At 48.0% G+C, this 11,375-nt stretch overlaps 1 long non-coding RNA gene across 1 annotated transcript; it reads left to right on the plus strand.

Moving 5' to 3' along the window:
• Window positions 1-891: 891 nt before the first annotated feature.
• Window positions 892-3,881, plus strand: LOC134507112 (uncharacterized). Its single transcript, XR_010068872.1, has 2 exons — window positions 892-933; window positions 3,674-3,881. It is a non-coding gene; the product is annotated as an uncharacterized LOC134507112 (long non-coding RNA).
• Window positions 3,882-11,375: the final 7,494 nt, after the last annotated feature.

Here is an 11,375-nt window from a genome sequence, read left to right on the forward strand (position 1 = left end):
GCCTCCACCCGCCTCGCTTCGGCCCCGGCGGGGAACCAGCCCAGCTGGGCGTCGCCGCGGCTGCTGGAGGGACGCGCGAAGCCCCGGAAGCGCGCAGGTTTGCGCGGAGCCCCGCCCGGCGGGGAGGCGCCCAAGCGCACCTGCTCCGGGCCCTCCCCGCCGCTTTCCGGGGTGGCGGGGTGGCGAGGGGCCGTTTGGGAGCCGGAGACCCGTGGAGATCCTCTTTCTCCCCCCGCAGTTGAAATGGATCTCCGCAGGTGGATCGCACCTGGCGGGTTCCGGCGAGGGAGCGGCGGCTGGTGGGCGCACCCCAGCTCTTGGAAAACAGCTCCCCGCGGGGCTGCCCCGGGTACCAAACCTTGCATGGGGGGGGGTCGCTTGCTTTTGAAGGGATTTTGGGCCCCCCAACTCCTACTGGCCTTTGGGGGGCGCCCCTTGCAGACGAAGGGCGGAGTTTGCGCTCGCCAGGTCTTATCTTGCGGAAGGGTTCGGCTGGTCTTATCTTGCTCCTGGCCTGTGTTTGTTTATCTCTCCCCCCCCTCCCCCCTCCCCCCTCCCCCCTCCCAAGGTAAAAGTCTCCTTCAACTCAGGCTAGAAGCTTGGAGGCTTTGCGGGCAGGTCCAGGCAGGGCCGCAAGGAGGAAGCGGACTGGAATTGCTCCCTTCGAAGCTTGGGTTTCTTGTAACTTATTTTCCTCCCTCCCTCTTATTTCAATTTATATACCGGCCCAAGCTAGCCTGCAGGGTTGGGATTTCCTAGTGGTCCCTTGTCCAAGTAATGACCTGGTTTAGTTCCCTGACATCAGCCATGATCAGCTGAGTGCTACAACAGACCAGAGCCAAGACTGAAATCTTCCAGTTCTGGTTTTCTTCAGAACAATATGGGAGTAGTTGGTTGTGGTCTGGGCATTTCCTGGTGGTCCCCAATCCCCAAGTAAGTGTAATGGTATGTGGGAAAGACCTTGGGAGATGGGGAGAAGGGATGTTGCCTAGGGAAGGGTCAGATAAGGGAGGGCACAGCTGCATAAGGGGCGGAGAAAGAGGCTCAGGAGGGATCCTCCCTGGTTTCTCGGGCTGTAAAAGAGACAGGGGAGATTTGTACTTTCAGAGTCTGTCAATGTAGCCTTTCAATTAAGTAGAATAAGCTCATCTGGTCATGTTGCCTGCCTGGTCTACCTGGGAAGGCTGACGGTAAGGCAAGGAGCTATTTCCTACCCCTGGACCGGACAGGCATTCAGTGTGAGTGCACCGTAACAATTTTGTGTATTAAAAAAAAATCTTAGGCAACCCAATAGCTGATTAAAAACATTTAAGCAGGTCAGCTCAAGATCTGACACCTTAATTCACACAACTTGCTCAGCTTGGTTTGAGTTAACTTGGTTTAGTTAGTTTAATCCTCTTCAAACCTGCCCTGCTTGGTTGGATCAAGGCATTGAGCCAATGCAAAAAATGAGCTACTTTAGGCTTGTCTCTATTAACAGAGAGATCTCGCAGAGAGAATGAAGGATTTTACTTGTATTTGCTCAAAAAGGCTTTCTTCCTATCTTCTGGTGAAGCAAGGGAATGGGGATCTGTGCCATGAAAATAAACTTTAAATTTCTTAAGCAATCTGGACTTACGTTCTGTTTCTGGGTCGCACGATCCAGGGTGGGGATCACCTCTGAAGGCCCGTTGAATTCAGTGGAAGCTCTTGCCAGGTAAATCTGCAGAGGACTAGAAACTTAACCTATTTCAGTTAACTGCACTTACAATAGCAACATATCCAAACGGAACAGTCAGACCCACAAAAATCCATCCTTCTGTCCATCAAAACCTTTCCATGGATGCTACGTGGCAACCAGATCTGAAGAAACAGAGGCTGTTCCCCCTTTTCTGGGTCTAGTTTTTTATCGTGGCCACTTCGCATCCAGAAAAGCAGCCGTAATCTTCGGAACCACCTTTCCCTACAGCAGAGGGTGTAAAAATGCTCTGGATCTACTTGGTGAACTTCAAATATTTTGTCACTTAGAAAAAGAACTGCTTGGCAACCCCCAACTCCTAAACTAGGGTGCCCTCTGCTGGGCAAAGCTACCAACTGCTAAAGAAAAATTCAATACAGTAAAGGATTTAAATTTGATATACAGTAAAGGATTCGGTCTTGTTTGCTTATGGTTTGAATATTAATATATTATCTTTTGGGGCTAATGTATTAATGTCTATAATTAAGATTTATGGGAAGATCTTTAAATGTTCAAGAGGTAAAGCTGAATTATATACCAAAGCTTTGGAATTTGGCTTTCTTGGGAATTATCGTTGAATATAGCAGGGGGGTGGGGTGCTAAAAGAATTATATTAGGAAATTGGAAAAGTGATATTATTCCAGATGGCTGTCAGAAATATTGGAAAAGGCAATATTTGCTATCAGTCAAAGGATGCAGCAATAGGTATGGCAGAGACTGTGTGACATTTTACCATAATATTTTGTTTTGTTCATATTATAGTAGGAATTCATTGGCAACCCAGTGACTATTGATAAGTAGAAATTATAAAATAGGTTCTTTTCTTTTTAGTTTGTACTTTTAATTTTTTAAAATTTTCCTTTTCTTTAAGATTAAGGGCTGTTTTGTTTAAATAAAAAATTAAATTTTTAAAAAAATATTCGCCTAGGGAGTAAGTAAAACTTCCTTTTTGGACTGATGCCCCGCAAGAAGCTTCATTGCCTTTTGAAGCCCTCTGGGATAACTCCTGGTGAGTTCATTCAAATCAGGGGTGTCTGCAGGAAGGGGGTCAAAAAAGTCAAGATGGTGGACACATTAGTACAATGGAAGGTCTGACTGCATAGTTCTGGCGGCATCTTGACGTTTTTGACTCTCTCCCTTGCCCAGCCCTGATCTGAATATCTGAATATATATTATAATATATATATTAGAAATATATATATTTCTTATATATATATATAAATATATATATATATATATATATATATATCCTTGGGAGAAGAGCAGTGACAAATCTCGATAAAATAGTCAAGAGCAGAGACATCACACTGGCAACAAAGGTCCGCATAGTTAAAGCAATGGTGTTCCCCGTAGTAACATATGGCTGCGAGAGCTGGACCATAAGGAAGGCTGAGCGAAGGAAGATCGATGCTTTTGAACTGTGGTGTTGGAGGAAAATTCTGAGAGTACCTTGGACTGCAAGAAGATCAAACCAGTCCATCCTCCAGGAAATAAAACCAGACTGCTCAGTTGAGGGAATGATATTCAAGGCAAAACTGAAATACTTTGGCCACACAATGAGAAGACAGGACACCCTGGAGAAGATGCTGATGCTGGGGAGAGTGGAGGGCAAAAGGAAGAGGGGCCGACCAAGGGCAAGGTGGATGGATGACATTCTAGAGGTGATGGACTCGTCCCTGGGGGAGCTGGGGGTGGTGACGACCGACAGGAAGCTCTGGCGTGGGCTGGTCCATGAAGTCACGAAGAGTCGGAAGTGACTGAACGAATAAACAACAATATATATATATATATAAAATAAATGAATATATAATGCCTTCCAGAGGCCCAGTGCAAAGTGCCCTGTGTTTGACTGGCTGCTGAATGTGTGCATTGAACCAACTCACAGTTATGGATCCACGTAGTGTTGCACATGAGCATCGGAAGGGTGTAAATGCCGTCAACTGCTTTTTTTTAAAGCTGCTCCACAGAAATGAGGCCAAATCTTACGAAATGCAAAGCTGATGCCAGTTAAAATGGAACCTTCGTTGGGGGAAATCACCAAATAAAACAGAATAAAACAGCTGGACAATAAACAGCCTACGAACAACATTCTCGCGTGCACCAGCATCTGGCAATGTATCAAATGAACATTAAGAATGGCTCAAAGGGGTGATTTTACTGGATAGTTTGTGCTTCTTTGTCTGAAATGTTGGAAAATCGGGCCGCAATGGAGGAATCTCGGGACATTTCGTCCCTCCCCTGTCCCCCTGAAATACTGACTTTAGTTATGGTGTCCTTGAATGCCATCTAGGACATCGCTGAAGCTGCATTTGGCCAGATCTGGACAAACTGCACGTGTGAATTCTCTTCTCCCCAACAACGGCCCTTTTCTTAAGCATCGTTTGAATCTGGAGCTGCCCAGACCATCACCAGATCTCCCCAGCTTCGTCTCCCGAAACCTCTTTTCCTTCCGGCACTGAGCAGCAAAGTGGGTTTCCTCGGCCCACCATCTTCTGAAGACCTTTTTAAAGAGGGTACATCTGTTTTGCATTGTAATGGGGCTTGTTTCTGGACAAGCAGGTAAGACAAAATCAAAGCTTCACATCAAAGCTTCAGACAGCCCTAAGGATCGGGTGGCCTGATCACCCCATAAGATGCATGTTAGGGGTCCCACCAGGGGCTGAACCCCAAAGTATCCAACCCCACTAGGATCCAGTTGGGGGTGAACACACTGCAAAATGGCGGGAGGGTGCAGTTTGAAAAAGAAGAAAATTGAGTGAGGGAGACCTTGGGCCTGAGCTAGTGTTTCACTCCTTGTAAATTGATCACTTCCATTGGGACGTTCCCTTTGCATACCCATCCCAAGAAAATGCGGGGCGCGTCCTTTAAAAAAAGCAGACAGGTTTATTGCATGTCAATCTCATATATAAATCCATAGTAGCATTGGGAAGATTACATTTGGTATACATTCCTATTCTACAGCGTGAACCTCAAAATCAGCGCTTCCTAGTCATTATTCTTTTAAAGGAATTTCCCTACACAAGTACATAATTTCTCTTTCTTTTTTTTTTTCCTTAATTGCAAGCATCAAGATGAAGATTTGGCAAACTCGCCTTTTGTTTTAATGATATTCTACAGGTCGCCTCTGGTTTTTCTGTTCAAATCGCATTGGTTCTCCCAACAAAGCAATTCGGTATTAATAACTGCCACTTATTTAAAATTTTCCTTGGCAGTTGGAGGCTTCTAGCCCCAAATGCAAAAAAAGAACAAAAAGATAGAAATAAAAATCCCCCAATGAAACAACAACCAAAAATATTAAAACAAATGAAACCTTTTATCACATATACATTTCCCTACTGTGGAAAAAAAAATCACCAAACAGACACAGTAAAGACTGCTAAACACAAGCCATGCTCTCTTTTTTTCTTTCTTTTTTTCTTTTTACTTATAAACAGTATAGAAGCAATGTACACTCCAGAATGCTAAGGGACTAGCACCTTTTTTTTTTTTTTGCAATGTTTTAAAAACATTATTTCAAAAACCAGGCATTTACAATTGATTTTTTTTTTTTTAAACTGGGGAAAGGAAGGAGAAAAAAAAATAATATATCCTCGGTCACCGACACATACAATAACAGCAAAAGGAAAGTGGGAAAACAGAGACACAAATTGTAATTTGTGTTGTTTTTTTTAATGAAAGAAAAACTTGCATGTTGGCAGGAAAAAAACCGAACAAACAGTGAAAAAAGGCGATATTGACCTGGGTTCTGTTTTAACATTTATTCAATTTCTCCCAGAGAATCATGACAATGGAAATTATTGAGGAGGCTGAAATGTCCTCATTAGGCCCCTAAGTTTAATAGCAGCACCCAGGTTTCCCTTAATTGCTGACCAATTTAGCAGAATGGCACGAAAGTCAAAAATCCCTGCAGGGTTAGTGGTGGACGGAAGCTGAGCAAAGATGCTCGGATTGAGCAGCTGTTTTCGAACCCAGTTCTGCAAATTGACTTTGGAGAATGGTGTGGACAGACTCATGCAACAAAGCTGCCATTGGGGGTTTCCTACAAAAGTCTCTTTTTTAAAACAACAGTGGTATTAGAGAGAAATTGCAAAGATGGGCAGGAGACGGGGGCGGGGGATGAAAAACACTTTGATGCAGGTAAAACTTTTTTTTAAAAAAAATCACAGTATGGCTTGAGGAAGAAGGCTACTGACCGTTAAGTGAAAAGCAAAAAAAAAGTCCATGTACCTTTGCATCGTTCCTTCATTCTGCGGTGAGCTTCTGCACCGCCCCCCCCGACCACGATAAACACATAAAAACAAAATACAGCATTTTTTTTAAAGTCAGGAGCTCGCAGTACATTGGAAAGAAATGCGTTCCAGTGTTTTTGTAAGGTTGGGGTGAATTTTACAGGTGGGGGGGGGGTCTGCCGACAGCGTTTCTCTTGTGGGCAGACCCCAAATATCCAGGAGATTGTGCCAGGAAATAAATACCGACTTTTCTCACGAAGGCCTCCAGAATGGGACTCCAGAAGTCAACCCAGCCTAACTGAATGATCAAAATCTAGAATATTTTTTATGCCACGCAAATGTGCCCCTCTTTAGCCACCCCTAAATGCCATTTTTTGGAGGATGCTTATTATTATTATTTTTTATGTATTAAATTTATATGACCACCCATCCCCCCCAATGGGGGACTCTGGGCGGTTTACAATAAAATAACACTAAGAACATAATCACCTAAAATTACCGTTAAAATATACATAAAAACAAATGTAAAATCCAAGTGGAGATGGAACACAATCACTAAGAGGTGCTATGGCGCCAGCCATCCCCAGGTGGAGCTGGCACTCTCCCCCTCCCAAGCAAGGCGGCAGAACCAGGTCTTCAGTTTCTTCTGGAAGTCCGAGGGCGAGGAAACCCGTCTCAACTCCGGGGGCAAGATGTTCCAAAGGGCGGGTGCCACTGCAGAGAAGGCTCGCCTCCTGGATCCCATTAGATGAAATTCCTTTGCTGATGGGGTCCGCAGCATGCCCTCCCTCCTGACTGGGTGGGACGGGTCAATGTTATGGGGACGAGACGGTCCCTCAGGTAGCCTGGCCCCGTGCCATGTAGGGCTTTACATGTGATAACCAACACCTTGAATTGGACCCGGAAGCAAACTGGCACTCAATGCAGCTCGCGGAGCAAAGGGGTGATGTGTGCTGATCTTGGGAAACCCAAGATCGCCCGTGCGGCTGCATTTTGGATCAGCTGAAGCTTCCGGATACTCTTCAGGGGTAGCCCCATGTAGAGCGCATTGCAGTAGTCTATATGGGAGATGACAAGGGCAAGAGTGACTGTTCGGAGGGCATCTCGGTCCAGGAATGGGCGCAGCTGGCGCACCACCCGGAGATGTGCAAAGGCCCTCCTGGCCGCGACTGCCACCTGCTCTTTGAGCAGGAGTCGCGAGTCCAGGAGGACCCCCAGGTTCCGCACTGGCTCCGAATGGGGAAGTGCCACCCCATTCAGAACCAAAGAAGACAACTTCCTGGAACCCGAGGGGCCATCAATCCACAGCCACTCTGTCTTACCAGGGTTCAGTTGAAGCCTGTTGTTCCCCATCCAGGCCCCCACAGCCCCCAGGCACCTGGAAAGGGTGGAGACCGCATCACTTACTTCACCCGGGATGGAGATATATAACTGGGTATCATCGGCATATTGATGATACCTCATCCCTTGGTGACAGATGATCTCAACCAGCGGTTTCCTGTAGATGTTAAATAGGAGAGGAGAGGGTCGGATCTTTCCCCCCCTATCACCACCGACTGGGACCGGCCCTGGAGGAAGGAGGTGGACCAGCGCAGAACTACGCCGCCCACCCCCAGCTCCCTGAGCCGTCCCAAAAGGACACCATGGTCGATGGTATCGAAAGCTGCTGAGAGGTCAAGGACAGCAAGGATGGATGCACTCCCTCCATCCCGCTCCCGCCAGAGATCATCCATAAGTGTGACCAATGTGGTCTCCGTCCCATATCCTGGCCTGAAACCTGACTGAAAGGGGTCCAGATAATCCGTTTCCTCCAGAATTCTCTGGAGTTGCAACGCAACCACTTTCTCAACCACCTTTCCCAAGAAGGGAAGGTGGGAGACAGGGCGAAAATTGCCCAGTATAGTAGGGTCCAAGGATGGCTTCTTGAGGAAGGGGTGTACCAGCGCCTCCTTAAAGGCAGCCATAAATACCCCCTCCCTCAAGGATGCATTAACCATTGCCTGGACCCAACCACAGGTCACTTCCCAGGCTGATTTTATCAGCCAGGAAGGGCATGGGTCAAGCTGACATGTGGTTGCATTCACAGTCCGGAGAATCCTGTCCACTTCCTCAGGCCCAACAGGATCAAACCGTTCCCAGATAACAGGTAAGTACATTCCCCTGGCATCTCCCCAGACTCCGCTTCACGCTTAGAGTCCAACTTAGAATGGATCTGAGCGATTTTATCCTGCAGACACTGAAAACTCTTCCGAACGGCCCTGTAGGTGGGTCCCTAGATCTACCTGACCCAGAAGAGATTGAGCGATCTTGAACAAGGCCATCGGACGGCAGTCTGCGGATGCAATAAGAGCGGAGAGATACTCACGCTTCGCCGCTCTTACTGCCACAAGGTAGGCCTTAATAGCGGCTTTTACCTGTGTTCAGTCAGATTCAGTCTTCGTCTTCCTACAGCGACGCTCCAGACGTCTCTTAACCCTCTTCAAAACCCTCAACTCCTCTGTAAACCACGGGGAGTGACGGGTCGAACGAGGCAAGAGAGGTCGCACAGACGCGATCCTGTCCAAGGCCCTGGCTGCGGCCCTATTCCAGGCCGTGGCTAGGACCTCCGCTGGACCGTGCAGCAGATCACCGAGTATAACCCCCAGCTCCCTCTGAAACCCTACCGGGTCCATCAGTCGCTGGGGGCGGACCAATCAAATGGGTCCTACCTCCGTGCGGAGTGGGGTGGCACAATAGAATCTCAGGGTCACCAGGGCGTGGTCTGACCATGACAATGAGGACAGATCTAACTCTCCCCTCAGATCACGTTGCCACTGCTCCGACAAGAAAACCAAGTCCGGAGTGAGACCACTGTCTCGAGTCGGGTCCCGAATAATCTGGGACAGGCCCATGGCTGCCATGGTAGCCATGAACTCCCAGGCCGTCTCCGAGGCACGTCCCAGGGATGGCAGATTGAAGTCCCCCAGAACCATAAGCCTGGGGAACTCCACTGCCAGCCCTGAGATGGCCTCCAGAAGCTGGGGCAGGGATGTTGCTACGCAGCAGGGAGGCTGGTACAGCAGCAACACCCCCAACTGTTCTCGGGATCCCAGCTTGAAGAACAGGGTCTCACAACCGGCCACTTGCAGAGCAGGGCCCCTGAAGGCCACTAAATATTCTCTGATGACAACTGCCACCCCTCCTCCCCTGCCCTGGTGTCTCGGCTGGTGCCACACTTGAAACCCGGCCAGGCACATCTTGGAGAGGGCTACTCCCCCTTCCGAGCCCAGCCAGGTCTCGGTGATACACACCAGGTCTGCCCCCTCCTCTGTGATTAAATCACATATGAGGGGGGCCTTGTTGTTGACTGACCTGGCATTAAGGAGCAGCAGCTGAGGACCACGGCTCGCAAGGATCTGCCTTCCAGGGCCTGGGTATGACCACGGAGGGCCGGAACATGCCACCGGTAATAAACACCGGGGGCATCTTCCCCAAAGATGGCCTGCCCTCCGGGTCCCGTCATAACATCCCCGGCCCGTCACCACCGCGATGGAATAGCCCGCCCCACAGCCCCCAGAGTTTCCTAGTCCGGTAGCCTCCACTCCCGGACCTCCGGAACTCCTGGGCTTAAGCAGGGGTCCCTTTTCCCACACATCCATCTTCTCCCACACCATCCACCTTAGGCAGTGGCAATCCCCCCCAGCTCACCAGCTTCTGCTCTTGGCGCTGTTGGGTCACCACTGCCATCCACACCCTTACAGTGCCCCACCTCAACCTCTCTCACTAGTAGAGGTGGGACACAGCAGCCACTCCTAACTCCTAAGGATGTGAGTTAAGTACCACAGGGAGGTGGGGTCCTACTCTGAAACACTGTTTGGTGGTTGTGGCCCTTCCTTGCTATTAAAAACATCACCTTTGACATTTCAGTGCCCCCCTCGGCTCGCTGGCTCACTCTCAAATGCAGAAGAGGAAGCTTTAAGCAGCAAACCCTGGGAGAGTGGGGGGTGTTCCTGAGAAAATAAATGTTGTTGAACTGTGAGGGCACATCACTTACTTCTTTGTATTTTCATCGGGGGCCGACATGTTTCTCCTGCCCCCCTCAAAATTAGAAAGACTGTTGATCAAGTTTGGAGACTTCCGGTAAATATTTCCAAACTAGGAATCTAAGGAAGGAGACTCAGTGCGTTTTCCCCCTCCTAGAAAGATAGGTTCAAAGTCTTTACTCAAATCTTTTCTTTGCCCCACTTTACTAAAGACTTGGTCAGAAGAAAGAGCTTTCTTGCCCATTGATACCAGAAAAATCCGTCAAAGTTAAAGAGTCTGAAAGCAAGCATCTGAAGGCACAACGGGAGTAAAAGATCTTGGCTAAGGTTGGTACTTTGGAGGAGATGATACTGTGTTTGTTTCATTTCTCCTGGCTTGGAGCTCTTGATGGACATCTGCAAAGTTCTCCAGCTCTGTTGTGAACCTGAAGAACAATTCAAGCCAGCTGACAACCAGGACAAGGGGACAAGGTGGGATAAATTGTGCAGCACACTTCTCCTAAGTGGGTTGCCTCAAAAGGAAATCTCTCTCAGTTCTCTTGTACATTTTGGATGGAATTGATCCTACAGATCATTGCTTGTTTTCCTGGTGGACTTTCATATTGTTTCATCCTATGCTTGCTTCCTCTGCGAAATGGGTTCGCTTGGAACTGGCCTTCACGGCATCTGGGCAAGCTGCCAACTGCAGCATCAAAGTGGTTGACAACATGGGGACCTCCAGATGTTGAATCATCCTTCGCTTTGGGCCAGGCAGGATAGGACAGATGAGAATTGAGGTTCTGCAGACTCTGGAGGACCTCCTTTGTTTCGTCTTGGGATGATCTGTTTGGGGGATTCACACGTAGGGGGAGCCAACAGGGATGTGTAAGCATCCATATCTTCTTCCAAATGTAGAATCCTTCCATTGTGATGGATTCCAGAAATGGGATCTATTTTGGTCCACCACAATTGACACTTGGAATTATTTGCTCATGGGAGACTAATATGGCAAAACTCTCCCCTATACAGGACTGTACAGAAGTATGTTGTAGATGTACAAAGCATCTCTTCCCAACACAGTAGGCTAAGTCTCTGTGTGCTTCTCTAACCATAGCCTAGTTGTGCAGTTCTTCTAAGGGAGGCCCTAGCAGATGACCACAAAGTCGTACAAGGTACAGTGCGGTGTAGGTCAGACGGAACACCACCAGCCAGAGGAAGCTTTTAGTGCAGTCTGTGAAAAAAAGTGCTGGCGTTCAACTACGTCTAATGTGGATCTGATACTGGATTGTCTCAAAGCGCATCACTCATTGATTTGGTACGGTTTGCAAGATGTGGTCCTTCTATGAAGGTGTTGATGGTTCCATGGGCATGGAAGCTGAAGGAATATATATATATATATTTTGCACACAGGAGACACACGTGCTCGGC

This window comes from Candoia aspera, chromosome 18 (genome assembly GCF_035149785.1).
Source record: "Candoia aspera isolate rCanAsp1 chromosome 18, rCanAsp1.hap2, whole genome shotgun sequence".
Classification (NCBI taxonomy): Eukaryota; Metazoa; Chordata; class Lepidosauria; order Squamata; family Boidae; genus Candoia; species Candoia aspera.